At 48.6% G+C, this 27464-nt stretch overlaps 1 protein-coding gene across 3 annotated transcripts in view; it reads left to right on the top strand.

The window, feature by feature from the left end:
- The window catches only part of Foxp (forkhead box transcription factor P), a 337294-nt gene that overhangs the window by 75536 nt on the left and 234294 nt on the right, over positions 1–27464 (top strand). For 2 of the 3 annotated variants that reach the window (XM_076313236.1, XM_076313235.1), the window contains exon 2: positions 5794–5847. The exons of the other annotated variant lie outside the window; for it this stretch is intronic. The gene's annotated coding sequence lies outside the window, so the exon portion shown is untranslated. The remainder of the gene's footprint in view (positions 1–5793; positions 5848–27464) is intronic. 3 annotated transcript variants of the gene reach the window in all.

Genomic DNA, 27464 nt, shown 5'->3' on the forward strand with positions numbered 1-27464 from the left:
TTCTCCAAGGTCGACAATTTTATTCTAATCGCGCGATGTTCTCCAAAATCGACAATTTCATTCTAAACGCACGATGTTCTCCAAAATCGACAATTTCATTCTAAACGCACGATGTTCTCCAAAGTCGATAATTTTTTATTCTGATCGCACGATGTTCTCCAAAGTCGACAATTTCATTCTAATCGCGCGATGTTCTCCAAAATCGACAATTTCATTCTAATCGCGCGAGTGTTCTCGAAAATCGACAATTCGATTCTAATCGCGCGGTGTTCGAAAACGGTTTTTCACGGAAAATGAATACAATTCGCTGAACCGTTTGGTAAAAAGTTCGCAGCTTACCAGGCACGCGAACGATGTCGCTTGTCAATTTCCCTTTGCAATTCGATTTCCGCGAAAGTATCGCGGGAAACGTTATCGGAATATCGTTTATGCGTCTCTCTAAATCACGCACTTCGTATCGCGCTTGTTGAGCTCGGTTGCATTCCTATCGCGCTATGCAACGTAACACGAATTTGCCGGTATTCCCGATACAATCACAAATTAATTACTAGGGCTTTATTGAAGTTCGCGATGATTTTTGAAAATTTTCGAAAATTACCAAAGATCGATTCGAAATTGGAATTGTGCCGATACGGGCAACGTTTATGAGTTCGCGCGGCAAAGCAACGCGATATGTATTTAATGTACACGCGGGGATAATTTATTACAAGTCGCGTGGACAAATAAACGTCGTTATATTGCAACGAACGGGCAGCCGTGAGCGATCGACGCGACGAAACCTAGGACGCGCGCGATACGTCGCGAATCGAAACATAAGATGCGATTAATTTTTCATCGGTGGTCGGTGTCCTTTGTTGCTCGTTCGCGGTCGTTGATCGTTCAATCGGTGCGAGGTTTGCGCCGATATAACGCAACCGTACCGGCTGTCTCCGGCATATCGATACGCAACATATATCTTGGGTTTATAGGGTTATTAAGGACTTCATCCGTGTCTCATGGTAGGATTACTACGTTATTATCCTTTGGTAAGTGGCAGGTTGGTCGGTCGACTGGTTAGTCGGTCCCTTGTAAGGAAGACCAAACATCGTCTCCTCCTCGTCTCCGGTCCCTCGAGCCACCGGCGAACTAGTAAGACATTCGCCCCCTTCGAATCGTCTCGTGGAATGGGACCCAGTTGCGAATTTGACCCTCGTAATTAATTTATAACCGGCGTTCTTGTTGCGAAGGCGGTTGGATAAGCAGAGAGTGGCTGACCTCGTACGGTACAGTTCTACTCGAGTTTCGGCCAATTACGAATGCTGTTCGAAAACAAACTTATTCTTGCTTTCGCGCGTGGCACCTACCCTCTTCCTCTCTCTCTCTCTCTTTCTCTCTAGTTTCCTCTGTGTGCACGCGCACTGCTCGAATATTCGCCGGTAAATGGGACTTGGAACTTCATCGAGGTCGTTTCGAAATTTACGACCGATTCCTGACCGATGACACGAAATTGCATCGTACGAGTACCCGTAAAATCTTCGACTAGGTACGATACTCGCGATCGTTAACACGCGGAAGAAGTGCAACTCGGTCGTGGAGCGGCGGTAGCAGAAATTACGCGCACGAAAGTCTTTCGTCGGGATTCCTCTAATGCCACTCCGGCTCTTTCACTCGGCGTGTACTCGGTACACACGTACTCTCGGTACTTATTACGAAGCTAACGCAAATTCGACACGGGCGTAGGAGTTGTCGGAAGGTGGTCGAGGAGAGGTAGGGCAGGATGGAGGAATCCATAGATCGCGGGGCTAACAATCAGCCGTAAATTATGGTCTCAATATCCATTGTGTACCCTCCTTGCTCTCGAACGAGCCTAACCCCAGAGTCTAAGGCCAAGACTACTCACCCCCCTCCCCTTAGCAGGCACAACGGTGGAAGCACGGCGAGAGGGTCGGTCGACTCTCTCACGGCCCAACTGAACCAAGAGATATGTATATTAATGGGGCAATCTTACATAGTTTTGTTTACCTTGCCATTCTCTCGGTACGTATACAATTACTATCCCTAGCCCCCCACGGTATGCTTAGCACAAGGGCTGACTGCCTCCTCGTTGGTTTCGCTCCTCGTACGCCTCGCCCCGTCCCCTTCAACTATCAACTACGTACGCTCGGCCTAATTAATCGCCGCCGACTAGTCGCCGGTGCATATTTCATTTTACGTCGGCGCGCGTGTTACACGATTTGCAAAACAATCGGGTACGCGACTTGTTCGCCGACCTCGAGACGATATTCACCGTTTCGTCGCCTCCTCGAATCGGAATCTCCCCGTGTTTCCGTTCGTTTCTCGACTCGTTCGATTCGTTTCGATGAAAATTACCGACGCTTCCGTCCCCGATAGACCGCGCCCATCGATCCCGTACCGAACGGACGTTCCGTCGACGTGCCGATCGCCTCGAACTCGGTCGCGGAACGATTCCCCGCATCAAGATGCGTGCAAAAACATGTACAGGGCAATATTGACGCACGAGGAGGGCTCGCCGATAAAAGCGGGGCGGTTCGTTCTTGAAGGGTTTAAACGCGGTTCGATGGAAATCCATTCTACGCGTACGGGCTTTCAGCAAAGAAAATATTGTCCGCGATGCGAGCGAGCGATAGCGAGGCGGAACTTTTCACCTTCGTGTTCGCGTTCTCCCCCTATTTTAATTCTGTACGCGGCTGAGCGCGAGAGCGGCTTTGTAGCGAAATGTACATTTCTCTCGTTGAACAACCTCATTTGTGTAATCCCCGAAGCTTCGACAACAAACTGTCTGCGGGCATCGGAACGGCGTCGAGGGTGCGTGGGGGTGCGAGCACGACATTAACGTACTTTGTAGTTGAACTCTCTGTGGCAGTTACCGTCACATCGCGCCCTCCTCTCCCCTCCCACGCGGGCAGCCCACTCTCCACCGGCATCCGTTCCTCTCTCATCTTTCCGCGCTGTCCCCGGGATCCCTCCTCGTTCCTCTCGCGGACGCCCTCGTTCACATTTCTCTCGCAGTTTCATCGCCCTGGATGGAATTGCGATTGTAATAGCAATTATCTTATTTCTACTATTGCTTCTTTGTACTTCGATTCGCGACATACGGACTTGGCGGCGATGCGAATCAGAGTGGAGAAACGTCGGGGTAGGAGGCAACGGAGAGGGGTTGGCGGTTGGGGGGTGGGGCGGGCGGGGTCAGCCCGGTGGAAGGATCGCGAATGGAATTAAACGTTTGCGGGACGCTCGGAAAGCCGTGACGCAATTTAAGTCGGGCGGCAGTTTACTGGAGCGGAATGACGAGTCTTTTAGCTGGATATTGCCAGCGTGAGTTACAACGGCCTCGTTATTGTTGCATATTTCATTCGCCAATTATTAGCCGGCGCGCGCGCGCGACTTTCGCGCAAAGGATACGTAAATTGACCGCGCGGGAAAAAATCTACCTCGGCCCGGTACATACGAGGAAACGGTAAACTTTATTTCAATTCTCGTTCAAAAATTCAAGGGAGAAACGTGCGCACCGGTGAATTTCTAACGCGTAACCGAACGTTACGCGTGGAAGTTATAATTGTCGTGGAACGACGTCGTCGTTTCGTATCGTAACGGCGTATGAAAATATTCGAAAACATTTACGGCGAAACGTAAAATGAAATTGGGGAAAACGGTTACAATAGCGCCAATTTAACGGAGCCAAAAGTTTAGAAGCCTGCATTGCGACGGTGGATGGAAGGACGTCGATGGGCCGGCACACTGGGCCGGAGGGGAGGGGGGTTGGTGGTTTACGGAACGCAAAACGCGAAGGAACGAGAACGTTCCACCGAGGAGCGAAACGCCGTGGAACGAGAGGGGTGTAAAGGGGTGTCGGCTAGCAGAGTTAGGGAAAGAGTGTCGGCCGACCGAGTCGGAGAATACGATGGTCTCGGCTCGCGTTGCAGCCTGAAATTCGTTCGAAGTAATCAATATTATAGCTCGCGAAGATATACGGGAGAGGATGTGGGCAAACAGTGTACACACGTGCATTGTTACGCGGGAATAGGGGGAAGGAGGTTCAGGGCGTAAGAAGGGTGTAACGGGCGGCTGGGGGAGGTTGGGGTGGTTGGGTGGTAGGAAGAGGAACGGATAGGAGGTAAAAGAGCGGAGGACCGGAGGAAGGGGTGCCAGAGGATGGAGTTAGAGGTGGAACAGAAGGGGTTGAAGGGGGCCGCGAGGTTCATACAGCGAGGGCTCCAGCCCGCGGGGGTGAACCGGGGGAAGGAAAGGGGTGGACAGCCGGACAAACAAAACCCTTGCTGCTTCATTTCTGCCCGTCTGGCCAGACACCGACCCTTTATACGCGCGCGCTTCCGTCCTACGCCCGGCTCGTTCATTCCCTTCCTCCTCGACCAGTCCCCGGAACCCCTCAATGCTCCGTCGAGTTGTACTTTCGGTACGTTACTTTTCGAGTTCGTTAATTAACGGCACCGTCGCCTCATTGGGCGGGCTCGCGTCCAGTCGAAGGCATACGTCCGAATGGCTTTCGATGGTAACGGTCACCCTAAATCGCGGACACATTGTCTTTGGCCGGCTGGATTCGTTGTTTAGGAGTTCGCCGGGGAGAACCCGATCGGGAAAAATTGATTCTTCTCGCTCGATTTCGATCGTCCCTCTTCGTATTATTCCTAGTCGAATTATACGTTCGGGGTGTTTCGTTTCTGGCCGGGTGTATCGCGACCATCGTACACGAATCGCGGCACACGGAATCGCGGACGCATTGTCTTTGAAAGTGTGTAGAACTTTCGAGGTATTCGAAGCAAACATTTGGAGGGTGTTCGGGAGGGCTCGTGCGAGTGAGAGAGAGGAGGGACCAGTTCGATGTAGAGTTTTTCCAACGACAATGACACAACACAGACCCATCTTTGCGAGAGATGGATCAGTCTAGGTCGCGTAGGCTCAAAATCTTAGGTATAAGAGAAGACATTGTCTCGAACAGGGAGAGTAGCTAGTAGCGAGTACAGAACCGCGTAACTATCGTTGCAACGATATTTGCGCGTTTTTATTATATTTGACAAACATTTGGAGGGTGTTGGCGAACGCTCGTGGGAGTAAGAGAGAGGAGGGACCGACACGATGGGACTGTAGAGTTTTTCCAACGACAACGACACAACACAGACCCATCGTTCGCGTCTTTGCGAGAGCTGGATCAGCCTAGGTCGCGTAAGCCTAAAATATTAGGTACAAGAGAGGACTATAGTACAGTTCCTAGACCCTATAGTATAAGTTCCATAGATATTTGTGCGTTATCGTAATATATCAGTCGTCGTATATCCTAAAACTTAATTCCCTTCGTTCGTAACAATACTCCATATATTGTAACAAATATAGAGCACAGTTTATTTCACGATATTCGACTCGTACCTGTAAGAAGCTTCGACAAAGAGGACCAAACTGTAAAATAAACCGTGCTCTTACTATATTTGTAAATCGAGCATTGGTAGTTTTGGTATTGTTCTTCGTCGAGTTGTATATCAAGGTTGATATCGAACACTTGGTCCCTAGTCATCCGGGTTGAATCTTAGGCATCTCAATTGCTCTTAAACCTGCAGATGGCTTTCTGTACGATCAATTTGAACTGATCACCGCGTCTAGATAGAGTACTCTATCGAGCCCTGCTAAAACGTTTGTAAAATGCAGGGAAAATACAAGTATCCTTTTATCGCTTTGTATACAATGAATCCGAAAAGATGAAAGTCGTTTCTCGCTTAAATCGTCGCTCGATTTCAATGGTAATGGTTCAACGCTAATCTGTATCGTTTCTTGTTGTTCCAGGTCAGTGGTATACACTTCCCAGGCTTCTGAGACAGAGTGGCATGGCTCGTTAATGTGAGTTGAACGATATTTCCGTATCGGGGACGCGTCGAATTTCGCACACTTTTAACAACGTCTTCGCCAAAGTATCGAGCTAAGCGATCCACGCGATATTATTTCTGGACAAAATCCAAAACAAAGTACGGGAAACCCGTTAGAAACAGCGAAGAGAGAAAGAGAGAGGGTTGAACGAACGCGCGGGGTCGGGCGCGCGCTTTACTCCCCGTCGTTTTAGGGGATGAACGATGCGAGACATCGATAATCGCATTTGTTGTACGACCGACGGCACGAAACTTTCGGAATTTCGTCCGAGCAAGTAAGCGAGGGAAGTTTACGACTTAGGAAGTATTATACAATATTATTCGAATACTCTCGCAGTCCCCTCTATTTCGTTCCGCGACCCCTGTTCCCCGATGCTCGAGTATCTCGCGTCCTCTTCGGCCGTGTAACGAAATCTCGTCCGTTCGAACGACTCCGTTTTCGTATAGATCGCCGAACGTTTCTCTCTCTCTCTCTCTGTCTCGGTCGCGAACACGACGATCCCCGAGAAATCTCCGCTTTTCGCACATCCGCGGGCCGCGTGTTAATTGCGAGAAACAAGAGGCGCGAAGTTAGAAAACCGAAAGCGTAACACCATGGTACGTTCCCCCTCCCACCGCTCCTTCCCCGTTACGCGTTACTTTTTTTCCCCCCCGTCCGAAGAACACTCGGCGCCAGAATGGTAGCTAATAACATAAATGAGGAACACAGCGCGCGTTGCTTTCCTTTTTTTCTCTTTTTTTTTTCCTTCTTTTTTTGTTCCTTTTTTCTTTCATTTTTTTCCTGCGCCAGGCCAGCCGCTACGAATAAAGTGGCGAATATGGGGTGTGAAATGCATGTCGGTTTCACGGGGTTGCCGGCGAGCGTAATAGCGGGGACAGAGGCGAGAGAGCGCGGAGTCGGAGTCGGGCTACGGGCTCGAGTTGCAGGAGTCAACTAGGCGCTCATTGGCTACTTGCCGGCGACCGCCACTCGCGAAACATTAGTATTCTCTGCTAATTAAAATGTAACTGAAATTGTAATGGTCTGCGTGTGCCGACGATACGCCGAGAATGGGGATGAAGAGAGAGAGAGAGAACGAGCGCCGGCGGTGGTAGAGCGTTACAACGCGCGCACGGTAACGGACGATGTGTGCTTTTTCATGCTCGGCTTGTGGACTGAATAGAGGAAAACGTCCGACCGTTCTGTAAAAAAGACTGCGTCTCTCCGCGATTGTTCCTATTACTTTTACCCCCGGTCGTATTATGAATTTTGTTACGATGGTCGCGAGTCGGGAAGAGAACGGGAGTTAGAGTTACGCGCGGACGTAGATTATTCGACGAACGAAAATCCGTGGAGCATCGATGCAACGTGATATTTTCGCTACGATCGGGATTCTATTAACGTTCGCGAGAATTTCGCGCCCCGTCTCGTTAGAAATTCTCTTTTCCATTCTTACGCAGCGGTCCACGCGAGCCATCGCGATCTACCGATTTCGTCGTTCGAACCTATCGAACAGTTCGAGAAATTTGATCGAGAAACTTATCGAGCAACCTAGTATCGTACCGTTCAATTGTCGAACGATAAAAATTATTAAACAAGCCGGTATATACGTACGATAGCCGATGACTCGGATCACCGACGTAATCGAACGTATCGTTACCAAATATTTTACTTTATCGCTGCACGACCGCTTTAATCGTATCCACGAGCTTCGAACGATGAAAATAACAACGAATGATTTTGCGGCTACAATTGTCCAAAGAGCGTTCAACGCGTTATCTACGAGCAACGAAACGCGTATTTCGTGTTTTCGATTCTATGCACTCGAACGATGCAGCTGAACGCATACGATCGTAGGTGGTCATCGAACGACGACAACAATAACGATTCACGAAACGACTGACCGAGGATCAAAGGTTTTATCGCTAAGAAAGACAACTCGGAACATTTCGTTCGACGCTTAGAGAAGATTGTAACACGCCAACGAAAAACACGCGTACGCGATATTTTTTCATCGTTGGGTTCGACGAGATTCGTAATATTCCGGAGAAGCGGTTCGTTGATTTAAACGAAACACGGATTATCGAGCTTCCACTGTGCCAAGATATTACGCACAATCTGCTACTACCTAGCCGCGTACAAACCGCACCGAGGGTAGTTTCGAACGAACGTTCGGGATATTGCTCGCGTTATTGTTCGTATAAATTGATTTCACTTTCGCTCGCGTCTCGTTTCGAAAATCATCACTTGTAAGTGTTCTCCGTTCCTCGAGATTTCAATTTTTTCTCTGTCCAAGATCGATCGATGGAACGCGAAACGTCGAAGTCGTAGAAACGACGAGGGAAACGGCTGTCCGCGTAGTTCGCGGTTAACGTTCGAAAACAAAAAAATAAGAAAAAAGAAGGAAAAGCATCGTTCGTCTCTTGGCTGCGTTTGATACGTCCCCCTCCCCCCTTAAATCGCGTTATCCCCGCGTAGCCTTTTTTTCTTCTATTTTCGCGTTATCTCCTCTCGGCTCGTCCTTCGCTCTTATTTTATTTGTTTCGCTTATCCGCGCCGTTCTGGAAGCTCGCGCAGATTTCGCGGCAATTTACTTTATGCGCGTTACGTCGTTTTCCACCGTCTCGCTTCCACCCCCGTAGCCACCCCGGTAGGTATCGTCTCGTTCGACTCAGACCGACCGACCCACCCTTACGAGCTTCTTACGGGTCCTCGCACCAGAACTCGGCGTTTGTGAACGTGTATATACACCGTCCCGAAAGCTGTGCTCGTTCTATCGTTGGGCCACCCCCCGGCTGTTGAAGCTCTTCTGCACTTATTTCGCGCTAATTCACCCCTCAAGACCGCTTACACGCCCTCCCCCTTCCACGCGGCATCCACCGAACCGGTTAGCTTTTCTTTTTTCTTCTTCTTCTTCTTCGCTTTTTTTTTTTCTTTCTTTTTCTCACGTGCCGTGAAGCAGTTCTCGTTAAGCGGCTAAGGGTGAACTCGGTAAAGAGGGGTTGTAAATTCATTGACCGACGAAAATACTCCCGACGGAATTCACGGAAGCATCTCCTCTTCCGGAACTTGTTTCGTTACCATCGACGGACACCTGCTCCGATATCCCTTAACGTGCATCGTTCGAGACACGGGCGAAACCGACTCGCGTGAAATCGGAACGAGCATCGTCACGAACCGAATTCGATCCGTGGTCGCGATCCACGGTGAAATCCCCGTCCAACGATTCGAAAAGAAGCGCCATTAACGGATCATTTGCATTTAATACTTGACAAGCGGCCAACAAAGGGTACGCTGCTCAGAATCTCCGTCGTAAATAAGCATTACGATATAATTTTCTGTCACAACAATGGCCGCCGGTGGTACAAAAGGTTTAGCCACGAGGCGACCGTCGGCTACTAGCCGCGGACAATGAGAACGTCCGCGTTACGCCATAAATTGATTTGCGAAAGCGTTCCTGAAAAAGCTCTCTCCGCGGAGAGTACGCCGTTGCGCCGGCCGTGGGAGGGGTGTGGGGGCCCGGGCTTTTGAGCTTATACCGCAAAAATTACGTCGCGAGAGGGATTGTATTTATGTTACATAATTACACCACGCGCGACCGCTGGACAGGGGTGGGTGGCTGGGAGGGGCGGGGGCTCACGGCCGGGGGATACCGCGAGGAGACGACCAGTGGGGGAAACCAGGAGGAAAAAAACGCCTGGTCGAGGAGAAGTTTTTCGGCGGCTGGCTCGACCGAACGGCCGACCAACCGGCTAATGAATAGAAATAATTCTCGTGCAATTGTGCTTTTCGGTAGTTTTCAATTAACAGTCGCCACCACCCTCCCCCTTCCCCGATCCCACCCCCTTTACCTCCCGCCAGAAGCTTTTGCGCCATTCTCCGCAGCGCCCTTCCACGAACGCCACTGGGCGAATGGACGAGCTTTAAGTTTTTAAACGGGTCGAACGTACATTTAGTAGATCGTAATTACAGTTCTTTTTTTCTTTTTTTTTTTACGGAGAGACCGGGGCGAGGGAACGGTAGTCATTGGCACCGCGAACCCACGGTTGAATCTCCGCGACCAACCTGGACACGGTTGTAAGTTCTTCTCGATTTATGACCGCTAGGAAAGTAAATAATTTTTCCGCGGCAAATTGCGTCGTTACTGAACGTGCGCGCGCAACGTCGTCCACCGTGGTGGTGAAAATCAACGGTAACGCGAGAGTGAGGGATTTGCGTCTTTATCGCCGCGGAATTGTACGGAGAACGAAACAGAGTGACGCGTAGGAATTGTTTCCAAAGTACGAAATGTACGCGCTAATTTACGATTTCTCTTCTCGACGATTACTTTCACTTCTTTCTTTACTCGGGAGACGCTACTCGTCTCGCGAAACGTTCCAAAAATTCAATCCTCGATACACGTCGGTTTTAATTTGACAGGAGGAGAGAATTTTTAAAATATTCTGGTATTGATTTCATCGTGGCCGAGTTGCAAGCTTCTGGGCCGAAAATTATGGAGATTGGGACTTTTTGGGTCGAGGTAGAGGAAATCTTTGTACAAGGAAAAATCAATTCCTCGAAACACGTTGGTACTAAATTAACAGTGGAGATAGAATATTTAGAATACTCTGGTATTAATTCTATCATGGTCGAGTTGTAAGCTTCTGGGCCTAGAATCGTGGAGTTTGGGACTTTTCGGGTCGGGGCAGAAGAAATCCTTCTACAAGAATAAATTTCATTCCTCGAAATACATCGGTTCTACTTTACCCGAGGAATAGTATTTTTGCAGTACTCTGGTATTAATTCCATCGTGGCCGAGTTATTCGCTTTTGAGTCGAGAAGCGCGAAAATTGGGACTCTTCGGGTCGGGACAAAGAACATCCTTGCACGAGGAAAAATTCAAATCCTCGAAACACGTCGGTTCTATCACACCTGGAGGGAAATATTTACAATCCTCTCGTATTAATTCCATGTTTGTCGAATAGCTCGTTCCGAGAGAAGTTTCGCACTTTTGAGCCGAGAAGCGCTAAGATTGGGACTTTTCGGGCCGTGGCATGGGAAATCCTTGTACAGGGAAAGGCCATCGAGTCGTATCCATGGATGTCGTCGCGGAATCTAGGCGGAATCCCGGAAAATAAATCGCGTCTCAGTGTCGGTGATCCCTGGTAATATTTGTCTTTTCGTCGGGCCATTTTACAAGATTCCCTATCTACTCGGCTTTATAAGCGAGGAAGACGAGGAATCGGCCGGCGAGGGGTGACTCGGACACGAGCGCCGGGTTCACGTGGTGAGACGGGGCTGAAAAGGTACGGGGGGTTGGGCATTCGTGTGATTCCACGAGCGGGGGTGGCGCGGAGAACGGCCGGCGAGCTGGTAGGCGAAAGGGAAGAGTACACGGGACAGGGTCCCGCGGGATAAAACGGGCTATCAGATGCGAAACCCACTGCGTCGAAATGTAAAAGCTTCCTGACAAATCGGTTTCTATTACCGCGTCGCGGTGGGTCGCCTTTTTTATATTGATGGCATTATTTTCCACGGAGACGGGAGACCGTATTTTCTGGACGACCACGCGGTAGGTAGGCAGCAGCTAGGTAGGTATTCCGTTGTCCGAGTACGCGATCAACCCTCGCTTATGAATCCCGGTTATTTGCCGGGGAAATTAATGCGCGCTTACCTTCGTGCGGCCGAGCCGGTATATCAAAGAAACGGACTGACATTCGATAAAATTGGTTATTATTACCCTTCTTATTAAGTCCTCAAGGGGTTACGCCCCTCTGCCGACCACCACCTCCCCTCCCCCTCCCCCTCCCACTCCCCTTGCCTCTCGCGGGTCTCTGCAGGTGCTTCGTTCTACCCTCTTTTGATACCGGTTACGGTGAACGTTGCGGCTCGAGTTCGGAAGAAATAATCCCCGGGAGGTAACGTTACTTTTCTCTTTGTTTCTGCCGCGATGCTCGTCGAAAAATCACCGCTCGGAACGATAGTTGACCGAAAAGAGCCGTTTCCGCGGATGAAACACGACCCTTTCCATCGGAGAAACGAGTCCGTGCGCGTCCTTTCATCTTCTTTTGACATCGTTCCGATACGGTCACGGCGTAGGTGTAAAATTCGGAAAAATAAATTCCAAAGGTGGTCTCTCGCCGCGGTGGAAACGTGGAAACTAGCGAGTTCTCGTGCCAGCGGGCGCCAGGGGTGGTTGACCGAGGGTAGTCTGTCCCGTAGCGGGAAGAATCTTTCCGTCCCACAAAGGCAGCCCCCGATGTCCTGAGGATTCGCAGTCACGTGTCCCGTACAAAAAACTAAGTGCACGTACGTGGAAAGAGGTTGGTGGGTGGATGGGCGAGAAGGTGGCCCGGGGTTGGGGTTGGGGTGGGGGGGTGGGGTGGGGGGTGGGTTTCGGGGCAAAAACATCCGAAAAGAGTTCCGTGGGGCTTGATGGTGTGAGAAGGTGCAGCCAGACAGTCAGACAGAGGAGACAGACAGACAGACATGCGGGAAGGAATGAAAATAATAATACCCAGCGTGGCCCAGGGCCATAGGTGTCAGTGCCGGCAGGAAGGAAGGAAGGACAGGAAGGAGCGCGTTGAATTTGTCATATGTAAGTTTCACCCTCTCCCGACGCGCACGCACAGCCACCACCCCTAACTCTTGCGCCCTCGCGCCCTCGCGCCCTCGCGCCCTCGCGCCCTCGCGCCCCACGTATCGTCCGGGAGGATTATTTCAGAAAGGTGCCAGGAATCGGAGGGACCACGTCGAGATTCGGGTCCTTTGCGATGCAACCATCCCTTCTGCGGATTTCTCGCGCGCGTTAGAAAATGTCTCCGGGGTATATTGAGATACTGTCACCGAATTTTCGTCTCCCGCAACCCCTTGAGATCGTACCTTGGGCTGTGGACACGCGCGTTACTCTCGTCCCCTTTTTCGTTTCAAGGTCGTTGAACCGAACGCCCCTACCGCACCGTTGACGAAGTTTCACGGCAGGTGTTCTTCCACGGATCATCGTTCGCGCACCACGAGCAGCGAAACTTTCGGAATTTCGATCGACGGTGCACGAGTTACCCGAAAATATTTCCTGCCAGTTCGCGTTCACCCCGGATCGTCTTCTCTCGCGTTTTAAAATCGTACAACCAACGAGATACAATTACCGACCGATATTATCCGTTTCGTGCCTCCGGGACGAGCGAACGAAGCGACGACCGGTCGAAATCGTGGTTCCTCGCGGCACGTATTTGTATTTACCGTGTCCGTATTATCGTCTACTCGGAGGCAGCGGCTCGTTGTTTAATTTTTCGCTAATATTAGTCCGGGCGTACACAGGATCGAATTTCGATTGCGGTCACCTGTAAACAAGTGCCTCCGTTTTATTATTTATTACCATCGTTCCCGGCACTTAATCAAAAATACATTAACGTCGATGACTCTCAACGTCTGACATTTTCGATGCTCGAATGTACGAGCGGGAATGATTTCATCAGCGCGTTATTAAGTGGGCTTTGATTTTCGATCCTCATTTTGCAAACCGAGCTCTTTGTTGCGGAACCGATTCTCCCCTCTATTACATGCCTGTCAAATGAAAACATGCTGTTTGCGATACCGTTACTCTAATCATAGTTATTGCATATTTGCTAATTACCGCGTAACTCGTCGAGCTGCAGCCAGCGGTGACCGTCGTTTCATCCGAACAAATTCGTGTCTGATATTCGTAACCGGGGTATGGACGGCCAAGGGGGTTACGGGGTGCGGGAGGGGGGTGTCGGGCGTACGGGGGAACCGACCGGGGGCAAAATAATTTTTTAATACCGGCCTCTCGAGTTACAAAGCGAACGGTAGGCGCGTTGATAACGTTGATTAATTACGAACCGGCTCTCGATTATCAGGGAATCGTGGACTTATTTATTAAACGAATATTTGCAGTCACGCTATTATTTATGAACACGTCGGGACACACGGTCAGATTTTCGAGCGAGGACTGGACCGGCGGTAGTCGGAGTTCCAGTATAACGTCCAACGACACTATTAATTAGGCCTTGTCTTTCATTTTTGTTTAATGATACCGGCGCAGCTTGCAACGCGGGAAATCCTTTGTGTTTTCGCTCCGTTGTTTGGCGGAGTTAAAACCTGAAAAAGCAAAAAGCTCTGGCCGAGTGAGCGGATGCTTGTATACGTTCCATTCAATGGGGTTAGCAACGCAAGTGCACAAACGTGCACGCACGCACGCACGCACGCACGCACGCACGCACGCACGCACGCACGCACGCGCGCACGCAGGCGTGCACGCACCCGTGTACCCACCCATCTACGGACGGATACACGTGATAAGGTTGAACAAATGAAGTGGATATGACATAATGATTTCGAGAGGCTGTGTATCGCGCAGCTTGTTGCCAGTTGGACGGACCACGAGCGTGACGCGTTCTCGTTGATGTTCTCGTTGTTTTCGTTTTCGTTTCGAATACTCGCGCGGTGTTTCGTTTTCGCGAGATTTTTCCGCTTTAATTATTTCACGACCGCGATTTCGCGTCTTTTCGAATTTACACGAACAACGAACGGAATCGATTACGCGTCGATCGAAATTAAGTCCAGCCTGCTTCGCGACGTTAATTCGGAGCCGCGGTATTTTTTGTTTTTTTTTTTTCAATACAAATTCGATGTAGTGTACGAATGTAAATAATAATTTTCCCCGAACCCGCGCACGATACCGTATCCGACTTCCTTTCGGGCTTGGCAATTTGCACCTACATATTTTTTCCATGCAGTAACATTTTATTGGCATTACTTTTCAAACATACGATTAATAAATTTTAAAAGCTACACGAATTTTAATATCCTCCGAGGTAATAATTTAACATTTCCTCTATTTATATTCCTGACGAGTAAATTTGTTTCAATTTCAAATAACAAGTAGTTACGAGCGCGATATTATAAAACAAATTTTCTTATTTTTTCATTCTTGTTTCAATCACGGAACACCGGAATTTGCTCGCCGGTGGTACGTTAAACAGCAACGTTTCCGAAATTTCGTTATTCCTTTCGCGTAACGTTCGATTTGATCGCGAAACGGCCACCGGCGATCGAACGGAGCTATCATCCTCCGACGAACGGAAGATCTCGCTACGAAATCAGGTCCATTAACGCGATCGCTTCTCCCTACGTATTAAATCACGTTGACCTGGATACATGTGTACCAGAGCTACCGGAAAAACGTTCAGACTCCCCCACTTTTGTCGACCCCAAACACAATAATTACCCGACCTTGATCGATAAACCGCGATCGTGTTTATGGAACGAGAACAGCGACAGCCGGACGAGGGTTTCGTTCGATATTTACACCGGTTAAACGTTTCGATGGTATCGTCGATGGATCGTACGAGAGAAGCCGGTTCTCGAACGAAAGAAACGAAAGGAAACGAATTCTGTAAACATAATCGTTTACGATACGTCGGGTGGCGCGAGTCGCTCGTCGAAGCCGGGAATACCGGTGTTTCACCGAACGATTCACGTGGCAGAAATGGTTCGTCGCAGTACAGAGACCTATTATAGCGCTATCGTCTTCGCTTGTTTTTTTCCTACCTCCGCCAACCCTCTGGCCCTTCCACGGTAAACAACGGGCATACCCCATCCCCGTGGCACAGCCGTTGCCGACCCCGAGCCGTGCCTCCCACTTGCAAGGCACCACCCCTCATCAGTCGGTCTGTACAAATATACTATTGTATTGATCCTATACCTTCTCCACCTCCAACGTTCTCCTTTTGTTCCCGAGTATCCTCGTTTTACATTTTAGCCGCTTCCGCGAAACAACTAATGTGCGCCGAGTGTGTTGACAGTAACTGTCTCGCTATTGTTGCACCCTCTCGCTCTCGCCTCGTACTGTTCAACCCCTCCCTCCCTTCCTCCCTCCCTTCCTCCCTCCCTCCCGGTGAGGGTGGCTGGCGTTGGATCATCGCACCGTGTGCACAGGCCCCGCGGCGTTCTTCCGTTCGATTCTTCTCCCATTTCGCGATAAATCGGCTCTTCCTCGTGCCCCGGGACTCCCTGTGTCGTCGGATCGGTGTCTTTCGATCACCTATGCGAAACTCGGATCGACGTTCGAGCCACGTTCCTCCCTCGACGTTCGAAATACTCCATTCCGGTGTTCAACGCGCTGGACCCGGCGCGAGATCTGGATCCGGATAGCACGGATCTACACGGAGGGTTTTGGGAAATACTAGGTTGCTCGATAAGTTTCGTCGGTCGATGAATAGTGTAGTACGGTTATAGGTTGCTCGATAAGTTTCGTCGTTCGATATATAATGTAGTATAGTAATATAGTAGGTTGCTCGATAAACGTTGTCGTTCGATAAAAAGTGTAGTACAGTAATAGGTTGCTCGATAAGTTTCGTCGTTCGATGAATAGTACAGTGTAGTAATAGGTTGCTCGATAAAAAGTACAGTATAGTAATAGGTTGCTCCATAAGTTTTGTCGTTCCATAAAACTTATCGAACAGTACTACATTGAACAGTACTACATTGAACAGTACTATGTTAAACAGTGTTACATTGAACAGTACTTCATTGAACAGTACTATCTTGAACAGTAATACATTGACCAGTACTATTGGGTTGTTCGGAAAGTTATTTCGTTTTCCAAAATGGAGAATATATAATTTAATCAAATGTTTATACACCGTAAGAAAATCGTGTTTCATTTTCACCAAAAAAAACGAAACGACTCGCGGAACAACCCAATAGATTGAACAGTACTATATTCGACAGTACTACATTAAATAGTACTACATTGAGTAGTACTGTTCAATGTAAGGACATAACATATTTAACAATCTATTATTGCGCAGAAACGCGACACAAGGAAATATAATTTCAGAACACGGAGAGATCCGTTAAAATTGACTCGTTTCTCAATGGATAAAAGTCCATTTGAATGAATAAATTCTAACGAAAGGGAAAGAAAATTCTACCGAATTAGATTTCACGAGAACAATATCAAACATGGAAACGGTGCACCGGGTTATGAGAAAAGGGAGTCGTAAAACGAACAGCTTTACGCGAACGAAAACAATATTAAATATCGAAATGATCCACCGGGTTAGGGGAAAAGCGAATTGTTGCGAAACGAATAGGAAATATTATCGATGCGTAGCTGATTTTGAATGTACCTCGTTGATAGGAGTACGAAACTTGAGGGCCGTTTGCTCGAGTTTATCGACAGAACTGGGAAAACATTCGATTTGTCGCGTATCCTTGTTACGCGAGACAAAATAATTACGCATCGTTGTGTCTTGTTCTCGCGGACAGGAAAATAGTACGATTTTTCCGTAAGCATCGAGCACGAAACGCGGTCTTGTCCTCGCTGATCGTCGCTCGATGTATATTCTTATTTCTGGCACCCTCGGCCGTGGAAGAGTATAAATTCCGGTAGGGTATTTATTCTTAACTACGAAAGAATTATACGTATCGACGGGACGTTACGTATCGATCATTGATGTTAAATCTATTCCGATTTCAAGTTTCCTTTAAACGTTGGACGTGAATTTTCATAATTTTTGCGATACGTGTATGTTTATTCCTGAAGCGGGTCACCGTAACTTTGCGACCGAAACGTTGAATTATTAAACAATTCTAAATATACTATGTACCATGGTTGCTCGATACGTTCGAGAAATTGAAACCGGACACTTTAGTTTCGTATTACCCGGCTGGTGGATAGAGTCTCTCTCGATATCTAATATTTGACCACGATTGTCTTTTACGATAATAATTATTCTTAGAGACGGCGTTAGTAGGGGCATGAATTTTTTAAAAGGTCGGATCGGGAGTGAGGTTTTGGTTTCTTATCGGTCACGGGGATGTCAGAGTCGATATCTTACAGGCTCTGCGTGACGGATGAAACGTCGGTCTCTCGAGGACGGAAGGGTGGAACATTGAGCAAAAATTTAAGGACTCGCGATGGATTCCACTTTGTTCGCGTCGAATTGATGAACTTGACTTCGAAACGAGGGATTCGCCGAACAACCAAAATAAGAGATACGAATTTTTGTTTAGCCACGGAGACTGGATTTCAAGCTGCAGAAATACACCGTGTACTCGTTTCGAAACGTATGACACAGAATGTTTCAACGATCTTCGACGGGAAGGTGTAATTTTACGCTTCCTCGAAGACGAAATAGCTCGCTGCTTTCCTTTCGAATTTATCATCGGTTGTGAGAATTTTTAACAGCACTTTGTTACACGCAGTATGACGACCGTCGACGAATTGAAACGCTGAATCGTTAGGATGTAAAGTGTATCCCATATACAGTGGATCGCGAATCGAAACGGTACCATTCGTTCCAGGTGTAGGATATCGGGACGAATATTGTACATTTCGGTGTCGACATTGTTTAAATATGTACAATGGGGGTAATAGAGGGTCCAGAAATCGAACAATATTTATTTCGGAGCGCAGGGTGTATTCTAAAAAGACGGATAGAACCGCGAACGCGTGAATTCTCATCGCGCGATGAGAAATCGAAAACTCCTTTACCATTTAGCAGTCCGAGGTTTCGTTTCCCGTATACAAGTGGTGAAAAGTTTTTACGCGGGTGAACGTCACGGACACGTGTTCCTCGTGTGCAAGTAAGTGCATGTGCAACCGCACGATCAGCTGTCCGGAATACACGTACACATGCAACGCGTACCGGTGGTCGCGCGTGTAAACTTTTACCGCTCGTATCTCGAAAACGAAGCCTCGGATTGCGGCACCGTGGCGAACGATTTTTCGATTCCTCTTCCCCGCGTCTTCTTGTGCAAATTTCGACAAATTTGCCCACCGTTTATACACGATAATCCGGTGGATCGACGATACGAAAATCGAGTTACATCGAAAATCAGTACTGCCTTCGATTTCGCGTTAAATATCGAAAGTCGACAATCGTTTCGACAATCGACGAGTGTCACTCGTGCTTACACGCGTATCGTTCGAAAGTAATCTTTCTTCCGAAAGAATAATTCAGAGTTGAAAACTTCGAAGGTCGTTTCTACGTTCCGAAACTTGAATCTCTACAGCCAAAAGGTGGTCGGTTATTTTTAGCGAACGCAGACACCTGCAAAGTTTCGCGAAAATCGGCGCGTCGAACGTTTCGCGTATACTCACCGTTAACGTGTAACCGTACAACCCGATTAGCTCCTAGGCATCGACGAGCTCCTTTTGCCCAAGTGTAACGTTCGAAAGTGGTTTTCTAATTTTCTTTCCAGTTCATCGGCGGTCGTTAATCGCGACCGGCAAGAAAAAGCATCGCTCGCGGAAGATCGAGGGAAAAGACAGCGATCCGATGGAACGATTTCGTAAATACGTTGCGCGGGATATATCGGTTTTATTGCACCGCGGTTCGGCCGATGTTTCGCAACAACAGCAGCAACAGCGGGCACGTAACGTGCATTAATACGAACGTGCAGCCGAGAAGTAAGACCGTCGAGAAGGGGCTGGCAGGGAGGGAGGGAGTTTATATCGTGAGGCGAGCACGCGATGACGTGATTCTATCGATTATTAAACGAATAATATGCAGTCGCTCGCACTGCCCTGTACCATGTGCATCGAACCACACAGGCAATTTGGGTATGCATCGTATGCATGAGTTTATGATCGCGCGAAAATCCGGAATGTTCGGCACGGAGTGATACGATGGAAACGAAATAGAGTTCCTGCGAAACTAATTTCATGGAATGGTTACAACCGACGCCTCGAAAATGCCGTTGTGGTATTCTAAAATTAGGAGCCACACGAACGAGGGGAGGGAACTTTTTTTCCGCGTTTCACCGCCGCGATGGGATACGCGGTTTCGGCCGGTGGATTTTTTACACGGCAATGCACAACGAATCACGTTAACCCCCGATGATCGAGACAACCCCCTAAGAGACGCACGATCCTCGAACCGGTATTTACAGAGAATTTCTTCGATACGTATCGTAGTAACGATCCACGATCCCGGAATCGGTCACGATGCGCTACCGGAAACTATGCCCGATCTATTTTCAGATCATCGCGACACTTTGGGCAAAGTACAAAGAATTCGAACGGCCAAACCGGTGACTCGGTATTCTATGTTAATTGGCAAGATTCCCACATTGATTCCGCAGTCCACGATTTCGTAATTAGACCGAGCCGATTCGATCGCACGTTCGATCGGAAAGAAACGTGTATTTTACGTGTTTTCGAGCACCGGTTACATATTTTTTCGTTTTTTTACGCTCACGGTTCGCTTCGGTACGCGACACGTGCGATGTAACACAATCGTGACGAATTCTTCGAGATTTCCATAAACCAATTTGTCGTTGAATAGATCACGCGTGTTTACGCGGTATTCGTTCGTTTCCTTATAAGACTGTTTTGTACGCAATTGGTAAACAGTTAGCTGTACGTACAGAGCGTTCCGTACAAATGTTTGTAGCTCATCCGAGCTAATGACGATTGTTTAGAAAATTGAAACGCGAAGTCAGCACCGAGCAACGGATCTCGTTTCGCGAAATGTTTACGTTCCGTGGAAAATTTGAACACTCTCTTCGCTCGCGTTACGCCACGTCGAGTACGCGCGATGATTATTTTCCGAATTATACGTCCGTTTCGCGTACGTGTTCCGCGTTGTTCTCGATACTCGGCTGGTGTTGGCGATATCTTCAAAACTCGACACCCACGGAAGTGGAAACCGTGGTAATCTAAACATATACGTTCCTCTCGAATACGCGTTGGATTGAGTTTCTTTCGGATTCTATCGTTGTCGAGAATAGATCTTTCCGCGATGAGTGCTGCCCGCGCGAAACGGTTCGAGGAGGTTTGCCCGTGCAGTCGCCCGGAAAGGACAAAAATGAGTGTTAAAAGTGCTGTAAAATACTTGCACGAGTCACCACGGTTTGTCAAGAAGCGGGTAGATGGGTACAGGGAAACGAAAAGCGTCGATGATTTTCCAAATCGTGGTTCGAAGCGAACTACCGCCACCGGACAAGATAAGACGATTCTCGGACTTTTTGCTAAAAATACAACACTTTCGTTGCGTAAACGTTCGAACTCTATCAAAGGGGCATTCTTACATAGGTGAAACGTTGGTTCGATCGAGCCGAAAATGCATGGATTTTGCAAGAAAACGACTATCCAAAACGCAAAAGTCACATCTGTAGGGAACGAGAAATATTGGACAAGGTATCTCAAATCCCTGATGCAAATTCAATCGAAAATACGTGGTTCTTAACGAAACGCAAACTTAAAGGGAAACGTATATTAAAATTAAGAACCCTGATAGATCGTATCGTGCGCAGAAAAATTGATTTACGAAGCATACGAAGAAGATGTTAAGCTACTATTGCTAATAGAGGAGATTGAACTCGCCGTTAAAGAACTTATTAATGTTTTGTATGTATACTCGGTTTGCGTAAATTTTTTTACGAAAGAAATCATATTCACAAAAATATCAGCGACACTGTTAAGCGCGATATACGATCTCGAAATAAAAAATTGTAGCACCATGCAGGAAAGCAGCAGCGTTTGGTTCTAGGTTGTTGCAGAATTGGTTTAATAAGTTTTGTCGTTCGATAAAACTTATTGAACAGTACTGTTAGATGAATTTTATCGAACAACCTATTGAACAGTACTACGTTGAACAGTACTGTTAGATGAATTTTATCGAACGACAAAACTTATGGAACAACCTATTGAACAGTACTACATTAAAGAGTAGTGTTCGATAAGTTTTATCAGACGACAAAACTTATTGGACAACCTATTGAACGGTACTACGTTGAATAGTACTGTTAGATGAATTTTATCGAAGGACAAAACTTATCGAACAACCTATTGAACAGTATTACATTGAACAGCTATAACTTACAAGCGTATAGAACAGCTATATCGAGTAGCTATACTAATCCGTCACGAAACGATACCTGAAAAGAAAAGAAGCTCGATCGAAAAGTGTACGGTCGATCAGCGATGACTCACGCGGTCCAGAGCGAAAAGTACAACGTCTCGACGCGTTAAGAAACTACCGAAGTATTTTTCGACTCATCGACGACGAACTTGCGTCGAGCCTAAAGAAGAAACCGTGCTCGCTCGAAAAGCCCGAGATGGTCGTTTCCGGTTCGTTCGTATCACGGTAGGTAATTTTCCGCGCTTTTTGCCGCGGCGATCGTGTGCCGGAACCTCTTGGACGCGTTCGTTCGGGGACGTAGGTACAAACAGGTATCGTAACGATCGTAACGCATCGAGGTCGAAGTAACCTGCAAGGTAACGAGCAAAAAGGATTGCACTAACGAAGTGCCTGACGGGTAACTTGCCCAAGCCCTGGGTCCGGGGCAATAATGTCCCCCGGTTGGTAAACTCGTGTTTGCACAACTCTTTGTCCCAGAAGTACACACAGGCGCGGACACAAAGGCGTACGTGCACGCGCGCAATGGTAGACACGGAACGACGGACGGACGGACGGACCGAACGACAGGAGGCACGCCAGTGCGAAGAGACGACGTCACGGACGAATGGGCCGACGACTCCTGCCCTACCGGTTCGGACCTAAGTTTTTTTTTCAGTTGTTGTATGCATAATAGCATTAGGATTCATTAGCAATCAGAGATGGACCGGGTGGACGTTGGTGGATTGTTTACCGGAGGTCAGTCGGTTCGGTCGCGACTCTTCCACGGACCGACCCCGTTGCAACCCTCTGCAACCCTCTGCAACCCTCTGCAACCCTCTGCAACGGGCCGTTCTGCATCGTTGGAACGCACGGTGATTTCGTCGTTCGAGAAGTACGTCGACTCGAATTTTACGAACAAACGAACGAACCCGTTCGATCGTTGTCCAACGAACGAAAATTCCCGTTAACGAATTTTTGTTTCGTTTTTGTTTTCTTTTTTTTTTTTTGTTGTTTTTTTTTTCCAATCGCCTCGAATTTCTTAGCTGGTCGTTCCGTACGGTCGCTTCGACCGGTCACGGGACACAACGAGCCGCGGCGGGTTGCGCGTATTTATCGAAACAACGCGGGTATTGTCGCGTACGTCGATGTGTACGTTTCGCTGACAATAAATTACTCGACGGTTGTTAGGGCCGACAATGCGCCGAGCCTGTATCAATTTACCTCGAATCGAACGACAGCGTTGAACTTTCGCGTAATTTCTATCTACGAGGAGGGAACACGGGCGACGGTTTCCGCGCGCGAAAACGTAATAGCGAACGACGTCGATGCGTCTATTTATAATTTTGTCCCATTGGTACGAAAAACAATCAAACGCGGTGAAATCGCGCGTAGCTGCTTCGTCGATCGAACGGTGGGTAGGTGACGAACGGGAGGGACAGAGGAGGAGTAGGTGGCGGTGGTGGAGGTAGAGGAGGTGGTCGAGGGGGTGGTTGGGAGGAGATAAAACGACAATGAAAATACATTTGCAGGCAAAAGCGACAGGCCAGCGAGATAGCTTACGCTTCCTGGAAAGAGGCGAAGGTTGTCACTTTACTCGCGCGCGCTACAGGACGCGGGCACCTCGTATTCTGTTTAGTTTGCCGTTCAACTCCTAGCAAATATCATTCGCCTCGTTCAATGGTCTGCGCGGAACAAATATCGCCTAAGTGTCCACGTAGACCGACCGAATCGACATAGAAAAAGTCTGTCGCGTTTCTAGTATTTATCGTACCCGGACCATTTATCGTAACCGTGCCGAACCTTCCCGCGTTTTCGTCAACTTTCGACCGGTTCGTGTCTCGCGAGAAGCTTCATATCTCGACGACAATTCGTCCCGCGGATCAATCGTATCGATGGCTCGCGTTTATCGATTTCGAACCGTTTCTCGCGACCGTTCGCGCCTTTTCGCGTTTCCATTGCGTTCGTTTACTTCTCGTCGCAGCGCACGCGAATCGATCGGGCAATTTTTCGTCTCGAGGACGATTTCGGTTACAAGGAACGCGACGCGGAACCGGGGCGGACCTGATTCGAAAATTCGACCGATCTTGGAACGAGAACGACGCTCCGAGTATTTTTCATCACGGATGACGTTGTTCGGGAAGTTCTTCGATATCGTCTTGCGTATTTTGTTCGTTCTTTGATTCCTTCGCGCAGAATTTTACCGTTTTCGCCCAATTTCGCAGATCGTCGAACGAGCTTCAGTTCGAGGATTCATATTTTTGGTATACAGTCTCAGTTTCGAAGCGTCCGTTGGGTAGGTTACCATTTGACGATTTAATGTTTCAAGGTCGATCGAAGGTCACCCGAAAGGTCACACCGTGGTTGAATTCGTTACGCAACACCGTACGCGACGTAACGCAGTCTCGTTTTGAAAAAATACGTCGACGACAATGGACGTTAGACGCGTGCTCGGCATTAAATCGAGACGCTTACGCGATCGAACGATCGGTACCTTCGCTTATTCGTGTTCCACGCAAGTGCATCGAAGCTCGCGGATGGCATTTAAAACGCACACTTGGAGATAAGACGGCGCGACCGAGAGCCTTTCGTCTTGAATACGTTTTCCGGCGTAGCTTTCCTTCGAACGCGAGAAAACGGCTTCGTCTCCGTGACCAATACTGCACGGTTGTACGCGAAAGGAAAAATGAGAAACCGAAAGTGACTCGAGAATTTGCGAAAAGAGAATGCGAGAAACGTAAGATTATCGTCTCGAAGGACGTATCGAGGCTTGTCGATCACCGTTACAAAATTTGTAACCCGGTATCGTACAAGACTCGTCCCTCGTACCGTAATTAGCGTACTAGTTTACCCCGATTGTGTATTTTGGAAACAAAGCCACGAGTATCCGACCTCGATTCGCTTAATTCTCGACCGATCGATGAAACTTGTGCATAATTGATTTAATTACAAATAATTGATACTTTGACAATGGTTGGATAACGGTAAATAACGCGATCGTGACGCAACTTTTTACAACTCTTCGCGACTCTTTGCTCGACGCTCCTCGTTCGAAACTTGCTCGGCGCGACACTGATACAATACCTTTCGAAGAAAGAAAATTCCTTACCCGATTTCTCATTGTGTCTGCTTCTTTCTTTCTCGTTACCGTTGAGCTCGTCGCTGGCCGAATATCGTCTCGAAGCAACGTTCCCTTAAACCTGCGTCTACCCTAAAATTACGCTACCGATCTCGACTCCCGAAATAAGAAGCGATCGCGATAAACGATCAGGTGCAAGTTAAAATCAACGGTCGCGCTTCGTTCCCCTTTGCCGTTTCGTTCGCGTCTCTCGACCTTTTAAGCGTGTCCGCGAATCGCACGTCCGATCGGGATCAATCGGAAAGCGTAAATCATTGAAAACGACCGATTAGGTCCTCGACAAAGGACGGAGACCGATTATAGAGACTGCAGACCGATACCATTCTATTGGTAAACGGCGTTCATTATAAATAGGGGCACGACACAAAGCCAGAATAAATATCGTGATATCCCGTTTCCGCGGGATGACCGAGCCGCTGTGTTTATTTTATCATTTTTCCATGAGATTTCAGCGAAGTGTAAATACTGCGGAAAATGCAGGAACACAAGCGACTAAACATAACGATTATAAGCGCCCGGGGCTTCGATGTGCTGCTGCGGCTTGTTTTCAATGCAGTTGCATTGAACTGCCTCCGCTGCATTCCGATTCTCCGCGCCTCATCCCCATCGTTACCGTCCAAACCGGGGCCGCTGCGCCCTTTGTAAAACGTCGTATTGACCTAAAAAACGTAAAATGCAACAGTCAACTTGATGAAGTTCGTCGAGGTATCGTAATTGCATCGCCCGGAGTGTGCTTTGAGCTTTTCCACTCCCACTCGCCAATCCCGTGGCCGGTAAGGGGGTCTGGGAAGCGGACGCGCATTGTTATCAGGTTGTCAGAAATTATTTAAAAAATTAATTCTCCGTGACGCGGAAACGCTCTCTCTCTTTCTTTTTCCCCGTTTCGGTCTGTCTTTCTCGTCCCCCCGGGGGTGAGTTTGTATTATTTAGCCGATTCGCGATTTCGTGTCTCGAAGTTGTTTCTTTCTACCGTGTCGTCCATCGAGCGCTGCCGCGTCGCGCCGCTCGGCGCTGGTCCGTGCATTATTTTTACGGTTCGTTCGTTCCGCGAAACGTTTCGTAGTCCTCGGAGCATGAACGAATCGTTTGTCACCGCGGCGCTTAACGCGGCTTACGACAGTTTCAGTTATTCTTTTGACTTTTCGAACGGCGAACAGATGTTCGGCACGGGCGTACGCCTCCGTGGAAGTTTCCCCGTTGGTTTTATTAGCGAAATCGGGGACCGTGTTCACGATTTTTATGGCCGTCGCTCGTGTCCCGAGCGATCGGCGGCCGAGGGGGAACCTTCGTTTAACAGGAATAGTTTCCACGATGGGGGAGGGATTAAAAAGTTTTTTTTTCCTTTTCTTTTTTTTTTTTCGTCGCGAGGAAATCGTCCTCGTCGTCGCGAAGATGTTTTTCCCGAAACACGAGGAGGCGAGCGTTTGGCTAGGGACGGTAGCACGGCGGAGATAATTTTCAGACATTAAAAATGATATCGAGGCGAAACGCCGCGGGACAAGGGTTGAAATGGCCCGTAGAAAGCGAGCCAGGGGCTGAACGAAGCGGGCGGGTGGGTGAAAAGTTGGTGTATAAACACAAGTTACGTAAGTACATTACAAAGTGTAATGGCGAATCGGAGGTTGCCTCTCCGGTCCGCTACGGAGCAAAAGTGGCCGCTTTAACCCCCGAGAAGGCAACCCTCGACATTTATTATGCTATATTGTTACAAGGAAATTGCGTTTTTATAAGCGGTCCCGCCGAAAGCGAACCGCAAACGCGAGCGCGAGCGCGTTCGCTCGCTCTTTACCGCGATCGTTTCCGCGCGTTTACGAACGCGTCGTTATCGAAAGATCCTTCGACGCTTCCGGGACGATTCATCGTCGAACGAATGTCCACTTTTCGCGCGCGAGAAGACACCGATAGGACGTAAACACGAACGATCCCGAGCCGGACGAGCGTGACTCGCGATCCGTGTTTCAACGTTGTGAGAATCGCAACATCCCCGCGGAACGAAGCTCTTTCGTGTTTCAACGCCTTCGGCGGACGTGGCTCGGCTGGCTTTATTAATCCGAAAAGCTCTCGGTATCCCCGTTGAAGGTTTCTCCGTTGCGAGGGCCGTCGAGGTAGGGAGAGAGGAACGAGAAAGAGCGTAGGCGAAAAGGACGAGGAGACAGAGCGGCGCGTAGAGGGGAACCGGCTCGAAAATTCCGCGTGCGTGCGGGGCGTGAATTGGGATTCGAGCTTTTGTACATTAATATCACGAGTGGGCGACCCAGCCGTTCCTCCTTGCGAGCACCCCACGCGTCTCGACACGGGGATGGCGAAAGAGGGGAAAAAGGTGGACCGGACCGGCAGCATGTTGCGCGATCGTAAACACTTTGCATATTTCCCGTGCCGTTTCGCGAACCCCACCGAGCCAGCGGCACCTTTTCAAACGTTCGGTCCTCCGCGTCCCTCCTTTCCGCCGCATACCGACGCTTTGCAATTAGCCGAAATCGATTGTACGAAAGGTGCACGACGGAACAACTGCCTCTATGCACAGTTACCATGGGTTTTCGCGGACGCGTAATACCGCCGGGATTTCGTTCGATTCTTTCCGTTTCGTTAAAACGCGGCAAACGTCGCGCGAACCTTTTTTTTTT

Source organism: Ptiloglossa arizonensis, chromosome 5, assembly GCF_051014685.1.
Source record: "Ptiloglossa arizonensis isolate GNS036 chromosome 5, iyPtiAriz1_principal, whole genome shotgun sequence".
Classification (NCBI taxonomy): Eukaryota; Metazoa; Arthropoda; class Insecta; order Hymenoptera; family Colletidae; genus Ptiloglossa; species Ptiloglossa arizonensis.